Source organism: Grammomys surdaster, unplaced genomic scaffold, assembly GCF_004785775.1.
Source record: "Grammomys surdaster isolate TR1022 unplaced genomic scaffold, NIH_TR_1.0 126185, whole genome shotgun sequence".
Classification (NCBI taxonomy): Eukaryota; Metazoa; Chordata; class Mammalia; order Rodentia; family Muridae; genus Grammomys; species Grammomys surdaster.
In genome coordinates, this window is record NW_021620991.1 from 1,052,025 (window position 1) to 1,062,557 (window position 10,533).

Below are 10,533 nucleotides of genomic sequence, written 5' to 3' on the forward strand. Positions count from 1 at the left end.
TCAATCAATCAAACTCTCATTTAAAGCATGCCCATGCTAGGGTACTGAGATATTCTTTTTTCTTCACATACTAAAGAGTCTTCAAAGGGGGAAGGAAACAGATCCACAGAAGCCACCCTTCAAGGGCCTCTGTGTTGGCAAGTCATAGGGAGTTAATTAAGGTGGCCTGAACCAGCTCCTCACTGAAACTTGTCTCTAGAACCATTGCTGGAGAGGTGTGGACATGGTGAGTAGGTTGGTACCAGGAGGGATCAGAGAGGGTTGAGGACCTTAAGTTGGAAAAGGCCAAGGGTGGACCTAGAGTCCTGGGCTAGGTAGGTACATATGTGTGCCGTTGTATCTTTATCTGCATAAGCATGCAAGCACATGCAGGCCTGTGGGCTGAGTCTGTGTCATGTGATTTGAGACATATTTTGTCCAGCTACAAGTAGTGGGAGTGTGGTCTGTGTACAGCTGAAGCAGACACACAGCTGACACACAGCCAATGAGCAACAGGCTGTCCAGAGGCAGAAACCATACTCACAGACTCCTGAGGCTCTGTTGTTCAGGGCTGACCACAAGGCTGGACCACAGCAGGCTCAGTAGAAACAACCCATCTTTCCACGAAAGGAAACTGGATTGGAGAAAGTTACTGGATGTCATTTTGGAGGCCAATCTCCAACACTGGCAGTGGTTTTTCTTGCTACCGTTTGGTCCCCGGAGAGCCCCCGATTCACCCTTCTGGAAAAGGCAGTCCTGTTTGGATCAAAAAATAATTAGGGAGGCTTTAAGTGAGGGTTTCAAGTACACATTTAATTTACGTTGATTAACAGTCAGATGCTCAGTAAACACCAGCTGAACGTAACCCTCGTACCATTGAGAAGCACGGAGCGCAAAGCGATAGAGCAAACGCAATAAACACACCGTTTCCACAACTGGCAATTATATTAATAACACGTGCGGCACTTGTCTTAAAAATTCAAATTAATATGTGCATATCTGCATTGCCATCCGCCGTCGGCAACTTCTGATTTAGCGTGTTACCAGGGAGTCTTCCCTTGCTTGTTCCGTGTCAGAGAAAGCCATAGCCTCCCAAGCAATTAGGCTGATGAGGGAAATACAAAACGAAACCAGCCTAGGGATTCCTCCCGTTCCCACCGGCCTCGCCATCCCAAGCCCTTTTGTCTGTGAATTTCTGATTTTAGAGTTGTAGGTCCCACTGGGCCCTACCACTGTTTGCCTGTGTGTGCCGCTGAGCTGTCACCGGGCTGGGTCGGGGATGAATCATTAGGATCTGCCTGACAATCCACCACTGAGTCCCTAAATGGACTGTCGGGCTGTCACTGTGGGCTAGGGCACTCTCCCACGGAGTGGGGGCTGATGAACACTTTGGGCAGGGGGAGCTCATACCAACCCATCAATCTGATGGGTGGGTGGCTTTGGGGACAGAGCTGTTCACTTCCTGGTGGACTTCGACATGTTTCTGAGGAATGGCTTTAAGCTTCAAAGAGGAAGACACGGGAATGTGGGGTACACTGACTCCAGGGTGTGCCTTCTCCGTCCCTCATCCTTCTGACCATGGGCTTTGCCCTTAGGAGGCTCGGAAGGACATGCTTCCTGCTTCCCTGTGCCCCATGGGTTCAACTGGATCCTCAGTTCTCTTGATCCCCTCAAGACGGGCCTTATTACAGCTTCCAGCAGACGAAGAGCCTTGCTAGCCTGAAGAGGAAGAGGAACAGAGCACAGGTTAGGATGCCTGCAGATGCAGCCAGCCCAGAGCCCTGGCAAGCAGTTCAGAGCCAGCTCCATGGAGACTGATGGGAAAAATGTTTCTAATTCACAGAGGGAAACAAGTCTGGGCAAAAAGGAAAGAAAAGGAGGCTCTGGTTATAAACAAAACAAGTAAAATACCCAAACTAGGTCTTTGGTACACGTGGGTAGATGGAGGTTTTCCGCCATCAGCTTCCAGTCCTCCCTATGGTCTTGTTTCAGACTCTATGGGTTATGGGCTCCTGGCAGGTCCTGACCTCTCAGGGGGTTCTAGATCTTTCCCTGTACCCCCAAATCTGTGAAATGCTGTTATCCCCTCATGGCTTTCAAGGAAGTCTCTGGACTTGGCATTTCCAGGCAGAAGCTGGCATGATTTCTGCGGACATATCTTGTCTGCCAGAGGCAGGTGTTGAGATTCAAGGCCCATGCTTCTTTCTTGGAGGATCTTTGAAAGAAAACAATGGAAAAGAAAATCTAGGCTTCAGGGTTTGGTGATGGCTGCCACGGCTGTCCTGGTTAGCGTGTGGTCTCTGGGCCTGGGGATGGATGCCTGTGTTCTTGCCGTTAGCTGTGCTGTTCTGGTCTTTGCAGCAAGCAGACTTGTGGTGAATTCTCTTTAGGAGAAGAAAGGGACCCCTCCATTGTTACAACACCTCTGCTCCTGCATGGCACCTTCCGCCACCGGCTTCCTTTTTTCTTTCTCTGGGTGCGAGCAGTGTTTCTGTTTCAAGGGAGGCGAGGGGGAGACACCTACTCCCCGTCTCTATCGCTGTCAGAACCTGGTACTGAGAAATGGGCTCCTTTCAGCTCATGCCCGTCCTCCACTTTGCAAAATGAGATTGTGTCTGAGGGAGCAAATGTTTTCTTTTATTAACTGAAAGTGAGGTGGTCGAGAGGCTTCGGGATTTGGTGAAAGAACAGCCTGCACCCCCTCCTCGAGGGGTTGATCTTGCCTTTTCTTTCTCTGACCCCCAACGGGCAGAAGCCATATTCTCCCATTACCCCGTTCTCCTCTTCAGAGCTGTTGGGTGTAATGGACTTCCTTTAAATTAATAATGCGTAGAGGGAGATTTACAACACATTGCTCAAATATTGTCTTTGCCTTTTATTCATGCATTTGTCACTGTGGCCTCTAATCGAGGTGCCCAGAGAAGGGATAAATAATGAAGACAGAAAAGAGGTCTGTCACAATCCAGAACCATTTGCAAATTCATCACCGATATTCTTGGGGAAGGAAGGACAGAGGCGATGACGAATACCCCACCGCGCTAATATATCTCCTTGATTTCTTCTCCCATTTATTTAGATAACCTACTTTGAGCTGTGATAGAACGAGGGAGGGTTTGGCTGCCCTGAGCAACAGATGGGGCTGGTTGCAGTCCCGGTAGGCAGGCAGGTCTTTGGTGTGGCCTTCGGATTTTGTTTCTTATCAGTCTGATTTTAGGTGACTTTGGGGGGAGGTGATTCTGCCCAGTGTCTATAGATTCTGTTTTCAAGGTTAGGTTTGTGTAAGTGGCTGTCATTTGAAAGATGCCTTAGCTCAAACCCAAATCTATACCCCCACCCCCACCCCCAAGGATGGGCAAAATGTTTTTCCACTTTGGAAAGCTTTTGTTTAACTGGTAAAAGCTGAACTGTGCATTGAGTCGCTCTCCCTCTCTGTCTCTCCCAACTGACAGGAACTGGGAAGAGGAAACATAATTCTGCTCTGAGGGTTGTTTTTTCCTTAGACATGTTTAGAGAAACCCCACTCCACGGGCTCCAGGGAAAGACCCAGCATGCAGCACTGGTTATGATAGGACCTCAAAGTCAGACCCTGGATCCTGAGCCTGACAGCGGGCTTGGTTTCTGTGCCGGGAAGAAAGCAAAGATCAGTTTTATCTGTGACTCCACATCAACCATGTGGCTTCCAGGACTCAAGGGTGGGTGCTAGCTCTCAGGGAGCCACCAGATGCCTTCATTTAGCACACCAGTAGTTCCTAAGTGTCAGAAGCAGGGAGCCGAGTGGATTTAAGGCCTGATTGCTGCTGTACTTGCACACAGTACTTACTATCTGGGGTCAGTAAGCCTCTGGGCAGGGCTTCGGCTAGAACTGAATAGGAGTCTCAGAGCTGGCCATCGCTGCCCAGTCTCCCATACAGAGGCTTCAGCACCTACCTAGCCAATCCACCTTGCTCACAGAGTTAGATGAGGAGGGTCACTGGACGATGGCTGAGTTGCAGCGAAAGTTTCCTCCGCTAGGGTGGCCCAGACTAAGCAGACAAGTTCAAGATGCCCAGTCAAATCTGAATTCCAATAAACAGCTCATGATCTTTTGGTACACGTATGTCCCAAATGCAGCCTGCGTGTTACTGTATACACAGGATCTTGCTCAATTGTATTGTGCTTGTGGTGTTTTGTCTGATGCCCTTCTCCCAGGCTCCAGGCCTTTCTCTTACCCCTCAGAGGCAGGGGCATGGTTCTTCTGATTTTCCTTCCTGATGCAGAAGCTAGCTCCTGGGAAGAAGGCCCAGGCCGTAAAGTGGGCGATTGTAGATGAGAGGGACCAAGCCACAGATTATAAAGTCAGGGGGTCGGGTAAATGACGTGGGAGTTCTAGCCTCTCTGCTCCTGGGAATAGTGAGCCTGAACTGACTTCCGAAAAAGTCCCAGAGTCAGTCCTGCAGAACCCAGTCATCTGTCAGCACACACTGTGTCCAGGAGGCCATGCTGAGTGGTCCTGAGTTCGTTGTCCACCGAGATGGCCACATACAAGATGAGCCAAGTCTCTGGGTTGGTTATGAGCTGGCTGATACTGCCCCAAACTCTTAGGTTATCCCATGACCCACCCCGGATCGGATCCTGGCAGTAGCATCAGCCCCGTCCCACTGCTCCAGAGGTAGGCGTGTCTGCTCCAGCTTCAAACCTTCATTTCTTTCCATTCTTACCTTTCCTTTGACATAAATGAAACTTACACATTACAAAAACACACACTATAGAAATAACGAATACATTCTGACCATAGGGAACGCAGGCACATGATTACGAAAATTAAAGCCGGGTCTCCCATCTCTGACACACTCACAAGGATAGTTCCTTTTGAGACAGTGGGGTGGCTGTCACACCTCAGCTCTTCTGTTTTACAAGAAGCACGCACAGCAAGCTCCCTGATTGGGACATCAAGCTTTTGTATAGTTGAAGGGCTTCTGTTCCTTGTAAAGAAACTTCCTTGTCCTGAGTGGACATATCACTAAGGCTGAAATCAGCTCCAAACGGTCAAACTCATATCACTAAGGCTGAAATCAGCTCCAAACGGTCAAACTCAGACTAAGCAGACACCAGTGTAGGACAGTCAGCCAAAGCTGAATTTCAGTAAACAGCCCATAATCTTTCGGTACACATATGTCCCCAAATCAGCCTGCATGTTACATTTATTTATGGCACTTACGTAGTTTGTTAATTCTGTTTGTAGTGTTGTGTCTGGCAGGGGTTCCCCCCAAGTTTCAGGCACGTCTTCAATCCCTTTGAGAGGAGAGTTAAACCCTAGTCATTGTGAACTGACTCGGTGTACCCCCCAATTCAGAAGAGTAGGCCCTGGCCAGAAAGAGCTTGCAGATTCCCCCAAGGAGCCCATTTTCCCGAAGCAGGAATCAGCACTAACTTGGACCTTAGAACTTACCTTGTATTGAACACGTGGATGATAATTTAAACCAAAGCCACTTAATTATTATTATTTTTTTAACGTATCCTTTTTTTCCACCTCGGATTTTAAAGTCAGCAATTTTAAATTGATCTCACAAGACCTGGAGAAAGCTATGATTTTATATTCTGATTCTAAGGAGAGGCTCCAGCATTGTGGAAGAAGGAGAAGAAGGAAAAGGAGGAGGAAGAAGAAGAGGAAGAGGAAGAGGGGGAAGAGGAAGAAGAGGAGGAAGAAGAAGAGGAAGAGGAGGAGGGGGCTGAGTTGAGGGTTTGCTGAGTATTTTCCTTAAAAAAAAAAAAAAAAGATTAGGAAGCTAGTCCACCTGCAGCCCGTAGGGAAGCCAGCGGGCTCTGACAGGAGTATGGGACAGGACTTGGGGCCCTGGAGACAGACAGGTAGACAAGACATGAGAAAGTAAGAGCACACTGTCTGTTTCAGCATCCATAAGGAACTGACCTGAACGCAGGACTGTAAACAGCTCAGATATAGTTCTGGAGGTCAGAAGCCCAAGGTCTCTGATCTGGCTCTTCCAGAGGCTTCTCTCCTTGGCTTGAACATGGTACTTCTCCACAGGACTGTCGTGTGTGTGTGTGTGTGTGTGTGTGTGTGTGTGTGTGTACGAGTTGGTCTCTCCTTACAAATGCACACCTTATGCTGGCTAAGTCCCCACCCTACCGGCCTCATTTGAATGACAAACACCCCATTTTCAAACAGCCACATTCTGAGGTGCTGGGATTTCACACAGGAACCTGGAGTCAGCATATCTGTCATGGACAGCAGAGGACCAGGAGAAACACTGCCTGAGGAAGCAGCTCGGGAAAGGTGTGCTCACCGAAAGTCAGGTTGTTAAACAAAACGCAGGACACGTGGAGACACAGGCAGATTAAGGCATGGCTGCTTCTTGAGTGTCAGAATACCCCACTCCTGTGTGGATACACTTGCCCAACAGTTCTCTATTACAGTGTCACAATCGTGTGTGTGTGTGTGTGTGTGTGTGTGAATGCGTGTCTGTATATCTGTCTGTGTGTGTCTGTCTGTCTGTCTGTCTGTCTGTCTCATCTTTTTGTTTTCTGGCCAGCCATCTAGACTGGGCGGTTAACAGACTCTACTGGGATCATCTCTGGGGAATTCTGGGCCGTAGGCAGAGCTTCATGGCTAGACTGTGGCCAATAAACAAGTGGGCCCTGCAGGGACTGGCACCCAGACACTAGCAGTGAACGTTAGGTTGTTTGGACAGGACAGAAAGAGGACGTATGACCAGTGGAGGGCGGGGCCTTTTCTTGGCCACTGTAGCTACCTCAGATCCCCCACGCTCACAGTGTCCTGGGTGCCTAGTGCACACCAATTCTGGTGGCATGGCCAGAATACCGTATGTCCTGCCCCTCCCCCCCCCAATTTATGAACTCACCATCTGTTCCCGCATTCCTGTTATACCTACTGTGTGCACAGAAGCTGCTGACATTGTGAAGGGTCACAGTAACTCTGTGACCTTCAGATCTGCTTCTCCCAAATCCTCCTTCCCTGGGTGGACAGGCCTTAAATCTAGGGTTGGTCTCTCTCTCTCTGTCTCTCCCTCTCTCCCTCTCCCTCTCCCCCTCTCTCTCTCTCTCTCTCTCTCTCTCTCTCTCTCTCTCTCTCTCTCTCTCTGTCTCTCTCTCTGTGTGTGTGTGTGTGTGTGTGTGTGTGTGTCCTAGATCCACATTTAGTGGAAGCAAGCTCTGCCTTGACATAGCAAGCCAGAGGCCACAGTTACCACCTGTCACTCCCTCCCCCACCATGCCCCTGTGCAGGTGAGTCCCTGTCCTCCCTGGACTTCTAGGGAAACAGCCAAGGCTCCTGGATGTCAGTTGCCTTATCAGATCCAGAGCCACACAGCTGTGAACGGGCTAAGCAGGGCCTGAGACCCGTGGTGCTGTTTGTCAGTCACAATGCCTCTATGGGTCTGAGCCTTTCCCCTATTCCATCACCATGTCTCCTGGGCAATCTAGAGTTCTTAAAAGGCTCAGGAAAACACAGCAAAAATGTAGGTCCGTGATATCCATCCTTGCTGTTCTTCATCCTGGAGAAGTCGAGAGGTGGGCTGGGATTGAGTTTCCTATCATTTAAACCGAGGCCCCTCCTCGATTCTTTACGGTTCTAAAACACCCAGAGGGTTAAAAAGAGCAGCTTACAGGTGAGAGCACGCAGTGAGAAAGGAGACAGACAGATTGTTCTGGCAGGACAGACCGGTGTTCAGAGGTTCTTAAGAAGTGGCAAGGGAGCGTTCAGATCTTACCAGCAAGTACACACAAAAACACGCTTGCTTGGTGCGTCCGGAAAAGTTTACTTGAAACTTGGCCCCCGGATCCGGCGAGGGTTCTTTGTTTTCTGGTCACAGCCACACGGAGCAGAAATCGAGGTGGTTTCCCACATCTTGTCAAAGGACGGCATTTCCTTTTTCCTTTCTCCCCGAGCTGATTAGCGGGTCGGGTGATGGTGTGAGGGAGATGTTGGGGGTAGGAAAATGGGGGTCATTTTGGAAACCCTCTTTGTGGATGGGTCGGGAATGGGGAGAAAATGAATAGTTATAAGCTCATTTCCATAGAAACTGTCTCATTATCATGCTGGCTGCCCGCTGGACGAGGCAGGGCTTCCTGCCAGCAAACCGGCTCCACAATTAAGTGTCCCCTGCCCGCTCGGCTGCAGGAGAAGCTGGTCACCAAAGATGGCCCCCAGCCGCAAACCCACCCCAGGCCAGGAGGGAGCTGGGATGGTTTTCCTTGAGTATTTGTGCAGGGATTGTACCCAGCGTGTAAAAATTTGCACACGGCGGCACCGCTTGTTTTTAGGGAAAAGTGGCTGCTCCTCAGTCTTGTTTACAAGTTCCACGGTGTGCGCCTTCGCTGCACTCTCTGTGAGCAGATCTCCAGGCACCCCTAAAGACATTTAACAAAAGGAACGGGAACAATTAGGTTTAAAATCACTTTCTTGGCAGTGTCCTTTGTGTTCCCGGTGACACGGCCAGGCCGGCTCAGGAGACACTTTGTCACGAGCCCCTGGAACACGAAGGGTCTCTGCCAGCTGCTTCCTTTCTGTGCCCCCGCAGCCCCAAGGATCCAGCCTACCCTGGACCTTCTTCATTTCTTGTGCAAAGTCACTTTGTGCTAACCGTGTCATCCAAAAACCAAGCGTGACTGTTGCCGTCAGGAGGCCTGATCTCGGCAGGGAAGAAGGGTTATTTCTGAAGACCACGGGAAAGGTTGTCTGTGTTGTGGGGACCAGGCCTGAGACATGGCTTTGTGTTTTGAATTTTGGAAGACTGCAAGACATAATAGATGTAGAGCCAGTTTCCCGTCAGCGAGCCCTTTGGTGGCACCGTCTGTCCTGTGGGTTGTATGACCGTTACCATTCTGTATACTACAGCCTTCTTATCACACAAGGTTGCCCCCCCCCCTTTAGCCTTCTGTCTTTGTGGATCTGCCAACCCATGTGTTTAGGAGACTCACTTATACCGGGGCAGCAGACAGGTTCTGACCGCCTCAGGATTCTCGTGTGATTAGCAGCCCTGCTCAGTGTCAGGCTCCCTTTTGCCTTTCTGTGCTGGTCCTGGTCATAGGCCTGCCAGCACTGCCAGGCATTGGCCTTTATTAAATCATCCCTTCCTCGGCTTTGTGAGTACCTGGTTAGGAAGATGACACTGTTTCCAGGAAGCGAGTCATTGAGGATCAACAGCAACCAGGCAACTGGATGGAAGGCAATTAGAAAGAGTTTTGCTTTCTGGTAAATACTGCTGTGTCCTCTTCTCATTTGCTTCTGCTAGCCCTGCTTTGTAGAGGAGGAATGTTAGCAGTCAGAGAGTAAAGTTCAAAGGTGAAAGGGCATTTCAGCCATGCTTTCTGGAGCCCCGGGATCCTCAGAGATCTTGAAAGAAGGTAGAAAACTTTTGCAGGGTCCTCTCTCTAACAAGTCAGCATCACTGTTTCTACCTGGGAATCTCCAGGTGGAGCATATAGACTCGCCAGCTTTGTGTAGCCACCAGACCCCCAAACCCCTAAGCAGCTAGCACATCGGGAGGGGGGGTTGTTAAAAAGCTATTACACAAACCCTATCTAAGATTGCCCCCAGCGATATTCGTTTTCCAGAGCTGGCTAAGCAGAGAGCCCAGACTGGATACCTCCAACAGCAGGAGTTTATCCTTTGGAAGTTCTAGAGTCTGAAGTACAGGTTTCCCAAGAGGCCCTGAAGGTTCTGAAGGCTCCCTTTGTGTCCACAAGAGGTGAATGGTGTGTGTCTGTATTTCTCTGTTTATGATGGCACTGTCATACAGGTGAGGGCTCACCCTAGGAATCCACCTTCAGCCAAGTACTCAATCCCACAAGTGTCCTGGTAGCAGATTAAGCTGGGAATAGAGAGGCACATGTGAACTTGGGAAACACCAGGACACGGGCATAAATATCCACTAATGTCCTAGTTCTTGAGTCTCCAAGGGAGCCCCTGGGGTTCGTGTGTTCCTCCCAGACTAAGATACCCTTTGGCCATTCCTCTCTACAGCTGCTGCTTCTGAGACATCAAGCTTGTCCATAGGCCCCAGGACTTCCACTCTGTGGTTTATGCACCGGTCAGACGTCTAGCCAAGAGCTAAAGTGTAGAATGTGATAAAGATACCTATTTTGTTTTCATGGTTTTCTAAGATTTTAAAAAAAAAAACACAGATTTAAAATAATTTAGGTTGTCTGAGGTTGGCAAACAATGTAAACGGGCAACCTGAGAAGACAAAAGTTTGTCGATGAAAAGATTTTGCCCTCCTTGTTCCTAATTTTTGGGGGCAGGAGGGGGACTGAGAGCTTGTGTTCTGAGTCACAGGCCTCACTGAGTGAGAAAGGCTTAACTCTATAGATCAGAGCTGCACCGGGGCCGGTCCTTCGGCTGGGCTCCGTCCTAGCGATCCAAAGGCACCGCTGACCACAGAGCAAGCCTCAGCAGAAGAGTGCCTGGAAGGTGGCGTGGCCCGTGAGAGATTGCTCTCTAAGAACCCGAGGCAGGAGAGTGGCTTGCAAGAGATATGGTCAAGTGAGCTGACCCGAGGGGGAATGAGGTCACAGCTTTGTTGTGACCGTGGGACA

The 10,533-nt window shown here is 49.6% G+C and overlaps 1 long non-coding RNA gene across 1 annotated transcript; it reads right to left on the bottom strand.

Moving 5' to 3' along the window:
- Positions 1-523: 523 nt before the first annotated feature.
- Positions 524-7,872, bottom strand: LOC114612819. The gene is made up of 3 exons (XR_003710090.1): positions 7,707-7,872; positions 1,394-1,698; positions 524-735 (listed from the first exon to the last, which is right to left on the bottom strand). It is a non-coding gene; the product is annotated as an uncharacterized LOC114612819 (long non-coding RNA).
- Between the last annotated feature and the right edge of the window lie 2,661 nt (positions 7,873-10,533).